Genomic DNA, 18351 nt, shown 5'->3' on the forward strand with positions numbered 1-18351 from the left:
AGAGTGGGATGACTGTCTTTCTTCCCTGCTGACAGGCAGACCCAGGCCAAATTGACAGTTCTTTAAAGCGCCTGACAGAAAGCCGCATTAATTAAGTCATTGCTGGACTTTAATTGTGTTAAGAAGTTGAAAAAAAAAATCTAATATGAGAAAAGGTTACCAAGTCCTCCGTGGTGTCAGATTTTCTACTTTCTATGAATATTAATGTGCCTAATGAAGACAATCTTCGCTTCATCTCCCCATTGTTCTGTATTCAGGTGCCAAGCTTTCACAGCCATTGATTTGTTGTTAAAGAACAAATATGTCATGGGAGAAAATGACTGCCACGTCTTTTATCTTAAATTTATCAAGAAAAACGCCTCTCTTTTCAGTTGAAGTGAGGATTTTTTTGTTATTCTGAAAGGATTTTAGCTGAGTGAGTGTCATGCAAAAGTTGTCAAGGTGTGTTTGGGTGTTAATTAGATGTGGTAAGCCAATTTTGCCGTTCTGCTGCTACGAGGGAACAAAAGGAAATTCGGATTTCAGAAGAGGTGGTGGTGGACAACAAATAAATCTAAATCCAGCAAAATAAACCAAGTCTTTGTCTTTTGCCGCCGGTATAAAATCATTTTGCTTTTAGCCCCCAGTGCTTGAGAATAACCATTCAGAATTATATTTGTTCATAAAGCCAGACCATATTGAATGCTATCAGGATAGAAGAGAGAAAACACATTTGGGAGCTCATGATTTCTACAAGGTGGAAATCTGCTGAGGTGAGACTGTCTGCCATTGCTCGCAGATAAAAGTCATGTGATAAGATATTTGATGGCAACTTACAAGTTCTTTGTGCCTGCCACTGAGCCTGGGGGAGAACAACACCAAGCACTCCCCAAACTTCAATATTAAGCGGGCATCATGATTGCCAGGCATATTGAAGAGACAGAAATTCAAATGAACCTCTCTCCCCGTGATAAGACGACCTGAGTCCTTGTGAAAGATGAGCTATGGCTATTTCTGGAGAACGAAGTGCTCGGTCTCGCCACAGGGCAAACCCTGAATAGCCGGGGTTGGAATTACTTGAAAAGAAGGCCTGGCTGATGTACTTGGCACTTGTCATTGAAGGAGTGTCTTTTGTTCACAACGCCATAGATCTCCATCTGAGAAAATTGTACAAAAGGACTCATGTATTTGTGAATCCTTTTGTGAAAAATTAACAGACTCATTTTACCGAGGGGAAAAGGATAGCGTCAGAAAATTAATTTTACAAGATCTCATCGGAATTTACTGTTTGAATTTTGGGAAACCTGGCTAGCAACACATCCTTAGCGCTCATCTTTTTTCTTGTTTTTCCACCCAAATGTCCCCGTGTTGGACAGGTGTTGAAAGGAGAGTAGTCACCGTAGCTAATTTATGTTGTGGGTTGGGTGTAAACAAAGCATGAAGGATGGGGAACTATGCGCATGTGGACTTGCTTTTATTGCATGTGACAGAGATGACTTCTTTCTGAAGTCATCCCTCTGTGCATGTGGGAGTCAGTGAAGTTCCCATTGTTTCCCACAAGAGGAGATGCACGCGCGTGCGCACACACACACAGGAGGAATCAGTCAAAGCTGTGCTGAGTTCAAGTCTCCAACATCATCAACTTAATGCTTCCTTCAAGGGGAAATGTGGGTTTTATGTGTTAAGAGTCTATGGAAATTTGCCACAAGATAATCTTTATCAGTGAATGTGGTACATTTGTTAGTAAGTGCATTCTTAAGTCTTCAACTGTAGTGTACTTTTTGGCATCCAAAGAGCCAATCTATTATCAATATGTACGACTGTTTAATTTTTACTCTTGTTAAAGGTTAGTTGACATCAGTATTTCTGGGTAAAAGAGCAGGGAAACATGTATGATGAGGTTATTTTTAATCTATAAATCAAAGCATTTATTTATGAGAATATACTTAACATTTATACGGGGGGAAGAAAAGATGGATTGTGGCTTTAATGTTCCTCCCTCAGAACAATTTATGTTGTATAAAGCAGATTTCTCAAAGGTAACTCAGCTGGGGGAAAGGTCTTGCTCAGATTTTGTTCCCATGTGCGAAGAACCAGACTAGCTTTTATTTATGGGCAAAGTTTAACTTCTGGCTTTATGCTACAATGATTATGGCTCGGTGTCAAAATTCTAATCGAGCTTCGAAATGAATCAAATCCAGCGGTCGTGCACAGTTGATGTAACTCTCCCCTTTTTTATTATTATAATGCAAATAATTATTTATTAATATTTCTTTGTCGCCGTCATTGATCGCGACTAGACTGACCCAAAAAAGACACGGGAGAACAAATGAAGAGCAGCATCAGAGGGAAAGTAATGAAACGTCTTTCAACAACACTTTGTCTCCGCTCCTTTGGCCAAGTCTGGGATACCTATTAACACTCCCTTTAAATTATTCATTCTGATGGATAAAACACCTCCACAATTAATTGCATGTGAGCCACCCAACCCCCTTAAATCTCTTGAAGAGGCTGAAATTCATAGCGTGCGCTTGTTAAATGTATCATTTCCGTGCACGGGACTTTTAAATATAGAGTTAAATGTGAAAATAATAACTTCTAGGTAAATACAGTCAAAGACGGATGCTGATTAATGGGCGTGAGATGAAATATCGCTCTCTTTGTCGCTTCACGCCCACCCTTCCCCACCTTTTGTGGCATGCCAGAGGAGAAGGAAAATAAAAGAGAGACGCCCTTCTGATAGGAAACTTTCCCATCCTTTGTACATTCTGTTTCATGGACATCACTTCAGAGAAAATGAGCACCCCGCGTCTCGCTCACTCATGTAAATTACATCAGAATCCCAACCTTGCACCATTCACTGTGAAAACGACATTCAGGGTTATATATTAATCATAGACATCACCAATGTATGCAGTATTAATTGTCCTACTTTCTTAAGATGAAAGAAAACTTGGGTATCGTGTTCTGCTGTGGGGAGGTCTGCTGAGTCTGAGTTGTTAATTTGTAGATAATGTGTAACATGATTTCATTTACTAGCTGCTTATTTATATTTGATTTTGTCCTAAGTCTTGCTTTACACTATTAGCTTGCTGGAACTGTACTGTTGGATCCATCTGGAGAGGAATGGATATTACATTTGTGTCTCACATTCAAGGATTAAGTGGGCAGAAAGTGCAGTATTGATGTGGGATATAAACATAAAGGAAGACTGATGGCTGCTACTAAACTGATGTTAGTGTCAGTATTGACGTTTTTGTAAAATGCCGTTTTAAAAATGCAAACTCAGAAGCTAGAAGAAAAAAAAAAAGAAGTTATATTAAAAAAAAAGTAATGCTGTAAGCAAAGAGGGAAAATAAGCATTGTGTTTTTGTAAAAGAAGCTCATCCAGGAAGAAGAGTGTGCTGCCCAGCTATTTATTGCTGTGCTGCTGAATGCATCGCCAGCTCAAAAGGCTTCAAATCATTGGGGAGATTGTTAGGCTTCTGTGAAAATTACGGAAATGCAGGGGAAATGGATGAGCAACACTTCATAACAATTAATCAGAGGCCGCTGATTAATAAAGTTCATTTTTTATTCCCGATGATTCAGGGGATTATCAAAAGGACACTGTCCTTGTCATTTTGATTAACAAACCCATCCTCGCTCTGGAAGAGGACGCGCTGAAGGGAGACGCTCTCTTTCGCCCATAAAATAAATATTGAATGAGAATATTAACTCGTTAACCTTGACAAGTATTTGTAATTTTCATAAGGGGGTAAACTAGCAGATTCAGCACAAAAAATGCTGTGGGGGCTTGAGAAAAGGCACAGGAACAGGGGCGGGGGAACGACAACGCACAACAAATTAGAGAGAATGAAGAATGCTACTGCATGAATCCTGTCATTTTTATGGGCTGCAATGATTAATTTGTTTGTTCAAATTCTCAATTAAGCCAGGAGGAACTGGCAGAATTAGAAAAGGAGAGCAGTGCAGTGCTGTCTTGGCTTTGCAAGCACCCTGGGGAGATATAGCCCTACCTGATCTCAGGTCATCAGGCTATTCTGCAGACAGCTCACACAGCCAGGAGCAGGGGTGCGGTATATGTCTTCACTATTCATTTCGAACAGCACGGAAAAAACGTAAGTCAAAATATTTCAGCAGCCCCCCCCTCCGATAAATCATTCTGCCTTTTTCTTTCATTTGTCCAGGTCGCCTTGTCAAGGGTAATGCCCTTAAAATGTCAATTGTCAGTGTGAGCATGCATTGCATTAGATATAAAGTACAGTTCACCGCACACAAAAACAGCAGTCAGTCACAGTGCTATACAAAAAGAAATAAAATATGGAGCTTGCACTTCCCTTTTCCCTGGAGGCCCTGTGCACTTATTATTTGTCAGAGTGACAGATGTTTTTCAAATGATGGTGTCTCATGTGTGCTGAACTTCTACCAAAGCCCTACCGTGAGAGACTGCGGGATGCTCTACACCATCTGATGGAAACCTCTGCGGACTCGATCCCTGCGCTCGGAGGCTTTTCTTCGGGGAAGTCGAGCACAGAGGAAGAGGTTGTCTGGGTGGTCTGCTGAGGTGATTGCAGCAATTTGCTAAGTAACATGCTCGGACCCGGACCCGACGGGAGCAAATATACCGCGGTACGGAACCCGGAGTGCAGAGCGGAGTCGCTCATTAGAGTTGAATTTTCAGAGTGCTGCGAATTTGTTTTGGTGGCTGCAACAAATATTATTTACAGCAAAGATATGCATATTTATATAGATAGAAAAACAAATTTGCAAGTAAATCTGCAACCGCTCAGTTCCACCAACTGAGCAAAAAGAAAGAGGTCATTTAGTGGCGTGCATTTTTAACTCTGTGTGGGAGGAAAACACTCAGGTAGCATCGTAGAGCTAAAATACTTTTTAGTGGTTGGTTGTCGAAATATGAAGTGTCTGCCAGCGCAGAGAAGGTCAATGAGGTCTTCTTGTTCTACTTTCTTTCTCGGTTTTAGAGTAAAGGGCCGTAAAGGACGAGCCAACAGCAAGCTGCGCGTGAATTTTATTACAGGCATTTGTGAGATTCTTACCCATTAGTGAGAGACTGTTAATGTGTGTCACATTCTTTAACAATATAAAGCTCAGATATGCGGGGCCACTCGCGCTCTCAAATACATAACTTGGGGATATCCCTCAGCAAATGTACTATTTTTACTCACCTACATTTATGAAACATCTGCAGCATATCATAAAGATGCACTCTGTAAACGAGCATTCCTAACATACAATGCCCCAGTTAAAGAGAGAGGAATCACAGCATCCGCTCTAAGCTGACCCATTAATGTGTGGACAGAGCGTCCTTTTCTTTTTCACACAATGCATTCAAAATCAGGTGCCACCCTATTTTATCTTTAATGCACCGCCTTCTGTTTGCTCAGTAAGATATCGGTTTACCTCTATAACCACTGTGTTATACTGAAATCAAACAAAAGGATACATCTTGTGCATTCAAGTGTAACTTGTCACAGAAAGAAAGCGCTGTATCTGTTCTACATACACTGCAAATTCCCCGAGTAAAAGTGCAACTTTTTTATTGTGTTTACGACCATTATATGATTTTTGTAATGAAATCACAGTGTGTTTTCCGGACCAGTGGGTGCTTTTAATAGTGTTGGCCACCTTTCTTTCTTTTTTTCCAATTCAAGGTGTCCTCTATACAGTATGTATATCCGTAGCAGCAGCATTGACTAGAGCCAGCACTTGTGAAACGAAAATGCTTATTAGTCAAACAGTCCCCATCGGAATAATGCCACGGTCAGCCAGTGGTGAGGGATAACTCTGCATGGATGACACTCTGGATCCTATTCTGTAGGGGATCTGCTTCAGTACAGCCCGCACAAACATGATGTATGGAAACACAAGCAGAGAAGCATCATGGGACCACACAATGGAAGAGCTGCAGATGAGTTACTGTAGCAAGAGCTGGGCTTGCATAGAATATGCTCTTCAAAACAATGACAGTATGTTCTAGTTTCTGTTTAATGATCCATTTGCCCCTGAATCCTTGATCCAAACCGACAGGCAAAAAGAAAGCAGTTAAAAATGAAGATCGAATGATTACGGGCAGTGTTAAAGCTTGTGTCCTTCATAGAATCGATTAACTCTGAACAAAAAATTTAGACACATTTTAGGCTAGTGACTTAAGATATGACTATATAGAATATATACAAAAGGTGGGCTTTCCAGTTTTATGCATAATCACTTTAAGCCTGCTTTCTTTCTAATGGCCAGAAGGGGGCGACTCATAAGGTCACACAATAGATCAGGTTGTATCAAAGTATAGGAAAGTGACCATAGTAGATTTATGAAGTTTAGTTTGACACGTTTTACATTTTTATGCTTTTTAAAGTTCATTATAGAATGATAGGTGATATAATAAAGAATGACAGGTAGCCTGCTCCAGAGCGGGTCTGCTTTCTGGTTGTTACTCTTTGTGTGCGTTGTCTTCAAATTCTCAGCAGAATCTGCTCTTTGCTCATAAGGCCCAGTTTCAAAACACCAAAATAGTGAGGTTCCAAAACTCAAAGCTTCAAAACAGAACTGACAAATCAATGGGTGACGTAATGGTAGCCATGAATTCATCTTTTACTCTGGCAGGGGTTCTCAAAGCTCTGATGACTGAGTGCCAATTTATGAAACCGGCATATGATTGAGGGCTGGACAGGAAGAATCCATCCATCAAACAAAATTACTGCAAATCCAATGATTTATTTCTTTAAATTTTTTGTATTTATTTTTAAATTACTTACTTTTCAAAAGAAAAACCTTTCTGGTAGTACAGGACAACCTGGAGAAAGGTCACTAAATTCTTAACCTGACACATGTGTTGGGGGCGGAGTTTTGAGTCCAGCACTGTAACAAATATAGGCTGAAGCATTGGCCCTTGTTTCCCTTCATATGTGCGACACCAAGTAGTCAATAATCAGTCAGTCTATAGTGCTCTAGGTTCATGTTTCAAAGGGCAAATGTTACTTTTAGTTAATGTTTGAAGTTTGTCTGTTGTGGCTGTTTCTTCATTCTATGAAAACCTTAAGAAAATTTAGGCAAAGATTTTGTGTTGCTGGGCTAACAGATAATCCACTACCAGTTTTTAATTTAAACTGTATATTATTTATGTTATTTTTACATAATTGGAGTTAAGAAAACAATTATAGCAACATAACGAGAACTTGTTTGATATAATGGATTAGGCTAAATATTATAAACTTGTTTTTGAAATTTAGCAAGCTCTCCAGGATATGTTGTATTCACATATTAGACAAAATACTAGACATGATTCCTTTTGTATTGTTAAAAAAAAGATTAAAGATGGTCAAATGTGATGGAACTGTAAGTACTGCATTTATTGAAGAGCTACCAAAAAGGGGAAAAAGGTCAGAGCTAGCAAACCCAACTTATCTGTCAGTTAATAGGCTCGTTAGCTTTGTTGCTAACAAGGCACGCAGTTTATACAATTGCACCGTCTTGTTTTATGACCACACACACTATGTTTGGCACTTTATCCCTAGACAGTCTTTATTTGAGCATTTCAAGCTAAAGTAGATTCAGCCACACCTGTTTAAAGCTGGATTCCTTTATTTTGAAATCTGTAACTCTCTATACCTTAAAGTGAGGATGGTGTTTCCTGGTCAGTTGGTTTCACTCCTTCCTTTGTGTAAATGTTTATACAGATTATAATGATGCAAAAGTATGCTGCTGTGGCTGGGCCCTAACAGAGTTATATTTAGTCTGACTTTCATTGCCAGGATCCTTCACGTTTAATGTGAGGAGGTTTGTCAAAGCATCATATATTTATGTGGAACATTTGCTGCGTATGGGGAAGGGGAAAATCAATTTCCCACCCCTCTTGATAATTTTTTTTCAGAGTGTACTGGAAAAATGTCATAGCAGGTCTATTATTTTTTGAATGGTAGTCAGGCAGCTGTCTGTCTATATATTTAACATATTTTTGAACACATCAATCTGTCAATAAATTCAGGCAATGACAGTGAAAGGTGATGAAAAAAGCAATAGCTAAAATTAAGCGGGGTACTGGCTTGTATACTCTACTGATTTAATTCCTCCTCTCCACTTAACAGTCTCAGACACCTTGTCATTAGCCAGTAAACCTTCTCAAAATAAATCCAATCCCATAAATCTACCTCTGAAGGAATCTGATACTTTTAAAAAGTGACAGCAACTGACCTTGAGATTTATTTTTGTCACACCAGAAACTGTCTCCCTCAGCAACGAGAGATGTGCCTGTCCAGATGGTTTTGTGTGGCATCGTCTTGCTAATTGTCAGTGATGCCATCAAAGGGATGTAGCAGACCTGACAACTTAGCTGATGAGCAATAAGATGAGTATGAGGGGGGAAATTAGAGCCAAAAACATGTGACAGTTATTTCGTGCAGCCTACCAGTGCTTTTAAGCACTTTAAGTCCTTTGGCTTCTTTTGTTTCCTGCAGACTAGAATAGAGTAGAAGGCAAAGCTATTATTATTAAACTGGGGTTCAAAATAGTCATTACTGTGTAATTATAATGTCTAATTGCATTTTGCGGGCTATAAATATCTCTGAACGTATAATAACGCTGAAGGAATAGGCCCATAATAGTATGCTGCACTGGGCCTCTGAATACTGTCTCTATGGTAATAATATGTTACATGTTTTTTGAAGCTATCACCTGTCTAAGTTCACTTTAAAGTTGAATAGACTGCAGCGCAGAAGCACAGCGGTGCGTCCCTGGTGACTGTAAAACATGCAAGACAAAACATATGACACAGGGGATAATCCTGACCTGAGACTGACATGTGCTAAAGTACATTATAGTCATTGCCGGGATAAAGGTCACATTGACTTCTGTTATAAATTGGAGAGGACAGCTCCAGCATACATGGAGTGTCAAGTGTGAGGAGGTCTGAAAGAAAATCTCTCGGATGTTTCAGGACACACACGCAGGCGGACAGACGGATAAAAGTGTCTACGTCTCGCTCTCACTTGTGATTAGCACACTTAATCATCGCATTAAAAGAGAAGTCCAAGCTAAGTTCATCACATAATGGAGATGCACTCGTAGGTTTTTGCTGCCTTTACTTTCAAACCTGGTGGTGGTCATTAAAATAACAGATAAAGGTGGGATAACAGCTAAAGTTGGAGTTTATTATTGTTACTGTTTATACTTAATGAGTAAATTCAGGGTCTCGACTATTCTGCGGCAGGGAAAAAAAGTGCATTTACATATTCATTTGAGGCATGATAGTCTTTGACTAAGAATACCCTGCTTGAAACGACAGTAAGCACAAGAGCAGACTTTTGCTCTGAGATACAAAGGGAAATGACTTGAAAGGAAATAAGCAAATGAATGCAATGCCTCATTAGGCGGGTTTTATTTGACCGTAGCCAATTAGAGAGCATCTGTAATTTAAAACAGTCAGCCTAAAAAAAGACTCAACGAAGAACACATTTCTCTCATGGGACTGAATCCTTTGCCTTGTTTTCATTCAAATTATTTTTTACCAGTGACATTTTCTATTTGAGTGAAAATAAATAATACACAGAGGACACTGGAGTTCAGAAATATGCAGATAGGCAGACTGCGATATGAGTTTACAAGTTTAGATTTTTAAAAATGCCCGGTCTGAGGGATTTCGCAGAGGTCAAGGTTGCTTGCCGAGGTGTTTGGCCTCGCTCTCGGCTGGCTGTGCTGAATTGTTTCGCCGTTGCTTTGTGATCAATATCCCTCCCTCTGTCTTAATCAGCGACCCGCTGAGGTATTTGCGGGCTGTTACCTTAATGACACAAAGGTGCGCTTTGAAAACAGAGCTGCAGTCGAGGCAAGACTGACAGCTGGTTTAGCCATGAATCACACCTGAGTGCAGATTAACGTGGCGCTTCTCGCAAACAGAGACAGCACTGAAATATTGATAGGGAGAAGTCGTTTCTGGGGCTTGTGCGAGTGATCCGCAAAGATATGACCAAAACACGATCCCAACTGCTTACTTTGCAGGGAGAGCCTCGTGAAAAATAGTAACACCTGTATTGCTTATACTGGTTGTTAAGCATTGGAATAAAATTTTGTGCAATATGCATAACCAAATGCTGGAATAATGAGCCATCTGTATGTGTGGTCCCTTCCTTGGAGATGCCAAGAACGGCACCATCTGTGATGCAGCTACCAGCTGTTTTCCTTCTTATTACATGTTTATTAAAAGCTGAAGTTGTCCTCTTCAAGAAGAGGAAAAGAGAGCATGGGTGGCAGTGTTGGTTATCTGATTGCCTCCATCTCCATTAGAAACAGACTTGAGCTCTATTCCTGGTCCTATAAAAATACACTTACTGTTTCAACAGAACAGAGGGAGTGCTAATTAAATACTCCTTCTTTTTCATAAGCGACTCGAAGGAAATTAAGAGAACAAACACAAGATTGACTGGCAGCAAAGCAATAAACATAAAAGAGGATGAATGAATCGAATCCACAAGGGCTGCAAATAAATAAATAAATGATGTCACTTACCCCACCTTCGCTTAGCCCTTTGGGTTTGTATTTCAAAATCCCTCAGCAGGGTTTGCGCATCTTTTCTATTTGCATTGTTTTCAATTTTCAAAACCTATTAGCAAGATATCGATCGACCACAATTGAGCATTTATGCACAGCAGGCAACCTACATCCCTCAAGTCAGAATCAGATCACATCTCCCATAATTGAGGGTGGCAGAACTGCAGACCACCCTCTGCAACTGTCAACAAATTTCAGGAGCTCAAACTAAGATGCGTCAGGGATGCATCCTGCACCGAGTGATGGACACTGAGAAGGAGAACTGGAAATGTCCATCAGCGTCCTCTGCCATGAGCTGAACAAGACAGGTCAGGTCTGAATAGACACTGACAAACCCAGAGTGGACACACTGTCGACGCAGACTAAAGCAATACCAAGGGACAAGTGACAGGCTGTTCTGATGCCTTACCTAACTGCAGCACACGCACGCGGGGAGTCAAAAATAGTGTGTGGCTGATCGGACACCCACATCCACACTAGTCTTTACGGACAGATGGGCCTCACACCCTGGAAAAGGATATTTAATAAACTAGAGCGCATGGCTCAATTCAAAAAAGTCCGAATGCTGAAGATGGCACTGTATGTTAATATGTGTGATAAGAGTTACAAGCGCAGAATGTAGCCGAAAACAGCAAATTGATATTTCTGACAGTGCATCCATTTCTGAGGTTAGTATGTTCACTCTGCTCAATGCTCAATAAAACAAACAAAATGCCCTCTCTTTCTCTATAAACAATTACCTGCCATAGATTGTAACCTTATTGGATCGAGTGAAATGTTTGAAATAAATCATTAAAGGCACTGACAGGGCATTTATCTTCACTCTTGCTTTAATGCTCTGTGCACAACACACTGGATGAAGTCAGTCAAGGGTGTTCTTTTTTTTTTTTTCGAGTAAGCCGGGCCCCAGTGTGCCTCAGTGTGTGTGCTTGTAAGAGCACTGTTGCGTGTGTCAGTCCTCCTGTGGAGCCATGTTCTCAAAGCTCTTCATTTTGAAATCAAGCATGAATAATTAAGCCATTTCACAAGGCTGCTTTAACGATATATTACATGAGAAGAAATAGGTCAAGCAGCAGTGTAAGAAAGATTGTTTGTATGGGTTTTATTGGGTTAAAAAGTCGGTGTACAATGCTCCCCTCCCTTCTCGGCCCGCATGCTGTACTTACTCTGCAGGATGACTGACAGCCCCAGATTCAGACTCGTTTTCCTACACATATGAAAAGCTTTAATGACGAGTCATTCGTTTGTTAGGGTTAGATTTAGGTCATGGTGCCATTCCACCTGAGAAAACAGGTCAACTTTAACCTTAACTAACCTTAATAATTTATTTTTAAGATGTCTATCTGATTTTTTTTGCTATTGTTTTTGACAGACTTTATTTTTATAAAGAATGAGTCCATAATCATAAAGCATTTTTTAAAATTAGACACATTGTAAAGAAATATCTTCTGGGCGTGGCATGGATAATAAAGACCGGAATAATACAATTATGACAACATCTAAGAGACTATCCAAGGTATTGTATTTACTTAAAGGTTTCCTGTTGCGTATTATAGTGAAGCCCCGTCATAAAGAGGCCCTAAATTTCCCCAGGAAATCCGGACTCATAACTATATGATTGTAGGTTATTTCCTTTAACCTTCCATAGTGTGAGAGGCGGGGTACATCCTGGAAAACTAATCGCCAAGTTCAAAACACAAAAACTCCCAAAGAGTTTGTAAATTATGGTGATTGCCTCCTATCCAGCCTCACAATGCAGTCTTTGCTGCTCTTAAAAAGAGCAACTTGTGGTCCAGAGCATTGCCATGACTGGAGAACTGACACTAAAAAGCTCCTTGTTCTTAATTAGTGACACCAGCAGCATTTGACAGAACCATGGGATGAGAATGTGTTGATTTTACAACTAGTAGCTAGCTTTGTCTGCCTGTTGTAAAGGGCTGGGTCTGTCATATGTTTTTTTTCTTTTTGCAAAAAGAAAACATCTGCTTGCTTTTAAAATTAAGTTCAAGTGAAACGAAGAGCTGGAAGATCATAAAATGATCTGTAGAGCAAATGCAAACTGCAGAGCCAGATTTTATTTTTCAGTCTGTTTATCACCAAACACGACTCGTTTACACATCAGATCCACTGTACCTATATTTTAAAAAAGGCTTTAAGGAGTCTGATCTTTGACACTGTGTCATAACCCACAACATTTGTTTTTCAGTATTTCTCTGGCCAGAACAAAACGTCTCTAAATCCTTTAGTTTTCGCTGTTTTGACAAGAGTTTATGACATGTCCCTGTTTTTGTGTTTAGTGCTGTTTACATTATGGTGCTACAGTTCTCAGATGTTTTTGTAATCATGTTCCAAAATGAAATCTGACGGCTTGTAAAATCTTTGTTAGAGTCTATCCTGTAAATCAGCACTACATAAATAAGATGAGGTGGCATGGTGATGCAGTGTTAGCATTGTGGCCAGCAGCAACAAACCCCTGGGTTTGAATCCACCGGCCAGCTTTGGCCTTTCTGCGTAGAGCTTACATGTTCTCTCTGTGCCTGTGTTGGTTCTTTCCTGGTACTCTGGCTTTCTCCCACAGTCCAAAGACTTGCTTGTTAGGCTAACTAGTGATTCTAAACTGCTTATTGGTGTGAATGTGAGCATAAGTGGTCACCTGGCTGTCTCTGTCCAGGGTGTACCTTGCCTTTTGCCCCAGAATATCTCTGTCTCTCTTCCACAGCATGTCTTTATCCTGTTTTCCTTCTCTACCCCAACCAGTCACAGCAGATGGCCCCACCCCTCCCTGAGCCTGGTTCTGCCGGAGGTTTCTTCCTGCTAAAAGGGAGTTTTTCCTTCCCACTGTCGCCAAAGTGCTTGCTCATAGCAGGTCAAATGGGGTTTTTCTCTGTATCTATTATTGTAGGATCTACTGTACAATATAAAGCGCTTTGAGGCGACTGTTGTTGTGATTTGGCGCTATATAAATACAATTGAATTGAATTGAATTGAATTGAATTGAATAGTTGGAACAGGGTTCGAAACCACCATGACCCTGCTTGGTGACAGTGGTAAGGAAAAACTCCCTTTTAACAGGAAGAAACCTCCAGCAGAGCCAAGCTCAGAGAGGGGCATACATCTGCCATAACTGTTTAAGGCGGGGAGGAAGTCGGGACAAAAAACACACTGTGGAAGAGAGCCAGAGGTTAATATTAGCTAAATAAATGCACAGCAATGACAGTATATTCTTCTGCACATACAATTTCCGATGTGCAAAAAGCCTTAGACAATACAGAATCAAAAGTAGTCACCAAAATAACAGGAGAAGGAGTGTGAGGCATTAACACCTGTCAAGAAAAGAACAACAAGTACCCACTTGTCAAGCACCAACCTTAGGTACAAAGTCTAGTTCAACAATATCAGAATGGTGTCTGAGTCTCTATGGAGTACTGTAAAATTGTGAAAAGGAGTAAGTTCTGACTAATGTGAAAAAAAGCTCCAACGATCTCTGTCATCTGTTACACCGAGCCCCGAGGACAAACACGCCGAGTCCCGCAAAGCTCCTTTAAATGTGCTTTCAACAACAACACACACATCAGCTTGTTCACCTACTTTTAACAAAACGGTTTTCTTCTCACACAGGACGGGCCCACATACTGTCGTGTGTGTATATAACCACGGGTAGCCTTTTCTTCTCTCTGTGTTTAGATTAACTCTTTCATTGCAAACATTATTTATAACTCACGCTATTCATCGAGACGTCTTAATGTCATCATCAAAAATCCACAACCACGGCGTCATTTGAAAAATGTTAGATGATGTTTGTATCTGTTTATATGATCACAGATTACTCTTATCCTGTTTCATGTGTGTGTGCGTGTTATTTTTTTATCCCTCAGTCTTGACATAAGTTCATATTAAGCGTGCATCATTAAATTGCTGAAATGTAGTCCTGCTCTCAGAAATTTTATTTTTAACCACTTGTCAATCACGCAACTGGAAACTTCAGTTATTTCCACAGAAAATGTAATAGCTCTTTGGTTTTTTTAAGGCTTTGGTAAGTTTTCACAAGCATTACAAGAATTACATCTTAAAATCAAGCAGCTGCTTTTGACTGCATGCATATGTTGTTGCACTGCTTTGAAAATAGTGAAACCAGACTTCAATCAGAGGCTGTCCATTGTACATGAAATTTCATCTTTTGATTAAAGACAGGTTTGGATTTTCAGACCATCCTCCTTTTATCATGACTAGAACATTATAATTAGATTCCCTATTGTGGAAAGACTGTAACTAAATAGTTCAGCCACAAAATATGAATGCACTCAGTCTCGTGATATTGGAAACATTCTTAGGTTGAGCCCAGATTTCACTCGAATGGATAATTGACCAATGCGGATCCACAAAAAGCTCGGGTGTTTCTAAATGTTCCACATTCACAGGCGGTAGCTTGTCAATCTCGTAACGTGAGCAGATCTGTGAAGTCTCGACGACGGTGCTTGTTTGGGTTCACTTTGAACTCGCTCTGTTCTTGTGCATCGCTGTCTGTCAAATATTTTCTGAGTCTGTTGCATTGTCTTAACAATTATGAAATAATTTGAAAGATTCCCCTGGATCGTGTTTGCATGGCAAAGCTTTAGAGGAACTGTGTCGAAATTGTTTTCACATTTCCTGTTCTGACCTGGGAAAAAGTGTCCATAAATCTTCTTGGAGAGTTTATAATGTCTATGATGATCAAACAGGAAAAAATGCGATAATTCCTGTATGAAAACAATGGAAAATCTTGACACATTTCACACTCAGATTTTTTAAACTACACTTTTAAGTGCTGGTGAACTGTGTGAGCTCATATGCAGCCAATTAGATAAATCTGAAATGCTAGAGAGTGGGAGAAGACGGACACAAATGTCAAAGATGGGGAAAAAAAGAAATAAAATGTCTTAATTGCAGTATTGTCTTCTATCTCGCTGCACTGGCTCAAACCAAAGAGTTGCAATTCATTTTCTTTAAAGGCCATTAGTTTCACAAAGAAACAAATCAGGGAATTTGAAAGACATCCATTCATTTTCTGGGCATATTAAACATAACAAATAGGGTCACTTTGGGTCAGCAAAACAAGCTGTAAAAACACAATCAACATATTTATATTATAAGATTTAGGAAACAGTTACGTCTTTACGCAATCGGGATAAACGATGTAGCATTAACGTTGTGTTTCCAATATTCGCTATCCGTTAAGCTCTTGTCTGGCCTATATCATCTCCTGTGGGAAATATGTGCCTCTTTAGCTTTCAGGGCTTTACTGTGCTGTCCAAGCAGTTACTATGTCTCTGCTATTTGCTTCCTTTGTACGGTGTGTTTATTGAGATGCACATGATGAGGCGAGACCAAAATAACATGCTGAAAGATGCGAAAGTGTTCCAGTTGGCTAGGGGAAACTGAAAATCCACTTCAAGCTATATATTTTGCTTAAATTAGTAGCTTATGAAGTATTACTGACTTTAATTTATTTTAGCTATTTAGATCCATGTCGGGGGTCACGGTTATCGTATAATGTTCTTTTTGAAAAAAATGAGAACTGTTTTTTCAGACACCGATATCAAACATGTGAAACTCCTAACAGCTGTCTGTTATGCAGTTTTATTTCAGTTTACAACACCGACTGTATGTGAGGCACACCGTTCAAGGTTAACCTCAAACTTCACTCCAAAAGCGGTGTTTGACAAGCTCTGAATGGTCCAAAATAGACTGCGAAGATGCTTCAAACCCTCTCAAAGTAAAAACTATGAGAGGTCAGAACTTTGGCTGCAGTCAAAAGACACTTTGTTGAGCCTCTTTGTTGACAATAAATAAAAGACTGATTTTGTTGACACTCCAAAAAACAGTGCTATGGGTGACTTCCAAGGAATGTGGGCACATTTTTGGTTTCAGAGCTGACTGATCGGGATTACATGGGTGTCAAAGCTCAAACAAAAATTTAAAGAATGTAAAAACTCTGTTTTTTGTTCTTTGTCGGAGACGCAGCCTCGCTTCGTGATGAGATATGAGGCAAAAGATTTACTGAATTAAGATCAGATTTCCAGCTTGGGAAACATCTGCTTGTGTAACTGGGAAGAATTTCAATTAGTTTTGTAGATTTGTTTTTTTCAGCAGTAAATTTGATATATGATTTTAATTCCACTTACGGTTTATAAGCCTGGCGTCAAAAACTAGTCAAGTTTTTTTTTCCTTTTTTTGATGTCTAGTTTCTCAGCATGTGTGCTCTATATTAACTTCACTGTAATGAGAGCCACAGGTGGCTGTGAAAAAGCACTAACAAGATATATGTTTGTCAGATGCGGTTACAGTGGCGGATCACACTTAAGTGAAATCTGTTGAAGTTGTATCCCGGAAAATCCTCGGGTATCCAGGCATAAAAATTGCAAACACGAGAGGAAGAAAAAAGCTCATCAAGACTTAAAGGATGGCAGATTCAACCATCTGCATGTGTGCGCTGCTGACGCATGAACGTTAGGTAAAAAGTTGTAAACACAAGCGCTGATCAGAAACTTTTTTTAACCCGCCAGTCATGCTCCAGCACCAGATCCACATGCATGGATGGTGTGTAAAAAGCTGTAAATACAAGCGCTGATCAGAAACTTTTTTGTTTTTACAGCTCGGTGAATGAAGGTGTGGAGATACAGGATACAGTAGGTGCAGGCGGCAGCGGAGCGAGGCCATTCTGGGAGAGATAAGGTGAGTTTGTGGTGGGCGCTGGTGTAACGGCTGTCACCGCGCATGCATGCTTTGTGTACACACAGGGTGTTAAGAGCTGTCAGACAGGTATGGCTCAGGCTTGATCTGAGACGTGATTGATCACACAGGTTCAGGTGGAGTTCACGGGAGGTCTCTGGTATCATTGGCGAAATGAGTGACAGACACAAAATAGGGTGATGGAATATTATCAGGAAGCCATTTGTAATGCGGGGAGAGCCTGGATCTCAAAGGGGTGTTGTCTCTCTGAAATGAAGTCATCCATCAACTCAACTTCATATTTGATTAGGTCACGAGTCGCTTTTAAAGAGAAAGAGAGTCTTTACTATTACGCTCCTTAGCCATAGAGTATTTAAGGCAAAGAAATGTTCTGTTTAAAGTGAATAAAGTTTAAAATGCTTTCTGAGATTGTCTCAGAAAAATCTGGCAACATACAAATCCCCTTCCTGGAAGTAGAGCAGAGCTACTAATACTTTTTTCCTACCACTTTGTCACTTTTAGAGAATGGGATCAAATTAGAAGTAGAATAAAATGTCATGTTAGCAGTGGTGATGATTTTCTTTGTTTTATTCAAAAAGGAAAGTTTGTAGTATTTTGGAGTGTTGGTCAGGGAAAATAAGCAATGTGATTACATCAGTGTGAGCATTTTTTCTTTACTCTTTTCCCTCACAGTTTGGAGACTACACTCAAATAAAAAAGTCAGTCTGCTCGGTTTTCACTGTAGCTTTGCTGCTTTTACTTTCATCATACACTTTATCAAGAAAATAATTGGCAGATTAATAATTATAATAATAATAATGATTAATAATGAAAGTATTCGTAGGTTGCAATTCTAAGAGGGAGGAACTAAGTCTAATGTGATCTTTATGTAAACAGTGTCCTGAAATGTCACTTTTTGCTGTGTGTTTTGTAATTATCGATTCAGGACCCTTTTGCAATTTGAGTATTCACAGTGCCATCGAGATGGCCATACATAATCTCAGACCAATTACACGTTCATAGGGACTTTATGAAGCATTTACAACGCATATAAAGCATTTTTACACCAGGCCTCCAGAACTGCATTCAGCCTGGAAA

The 18351-nt window shown here is 39.8% G+C and overlaps 1 protein-coding gene across 4 annotated transcripts in view; it reads left to right on the forward strand.

Moving 5' to 3' along the window:
- LOC116322028 (teashirt homolog 2) overlaps positions 1-18351 on the forward strand; it is a 111824-nt gene that overhangs the window by 53754 nt on the left and 39719 nt on the right. For 2 of the 4 annotated variants that reach the window (XM_039604284.1, XM_039604285.1), the window contains exons 3-4: positions 16857-17035; positions 17177-17256. The gene's annotated coding sequence lies outside the window, so the exon portion shown is untranslated. The remainder of the gene's footprint in view (positions 1-16856; positions 17036-17176; positions 17257-18351) is intronic. The other 2 variants (XM_039604286.1, XM_039604288.1) reach the window with 1 other exon arrangement.

Source organism: Oreochromis aureus, linkage group 20 (genome assembly GCF_013358895.1).
Source record: "Oreochromis aureus strain Israel breed Guangdong linkage group 20, ZZ_aureus, whole genome shotgun sequence".
Taxonomy (NCBI): domain Eukaryota; kingdom Metazoa; phylum Chordata; class Actinopteri; order Cichliformes; family Cichlidae; genus Oreochromis; species Oreochromis aureus.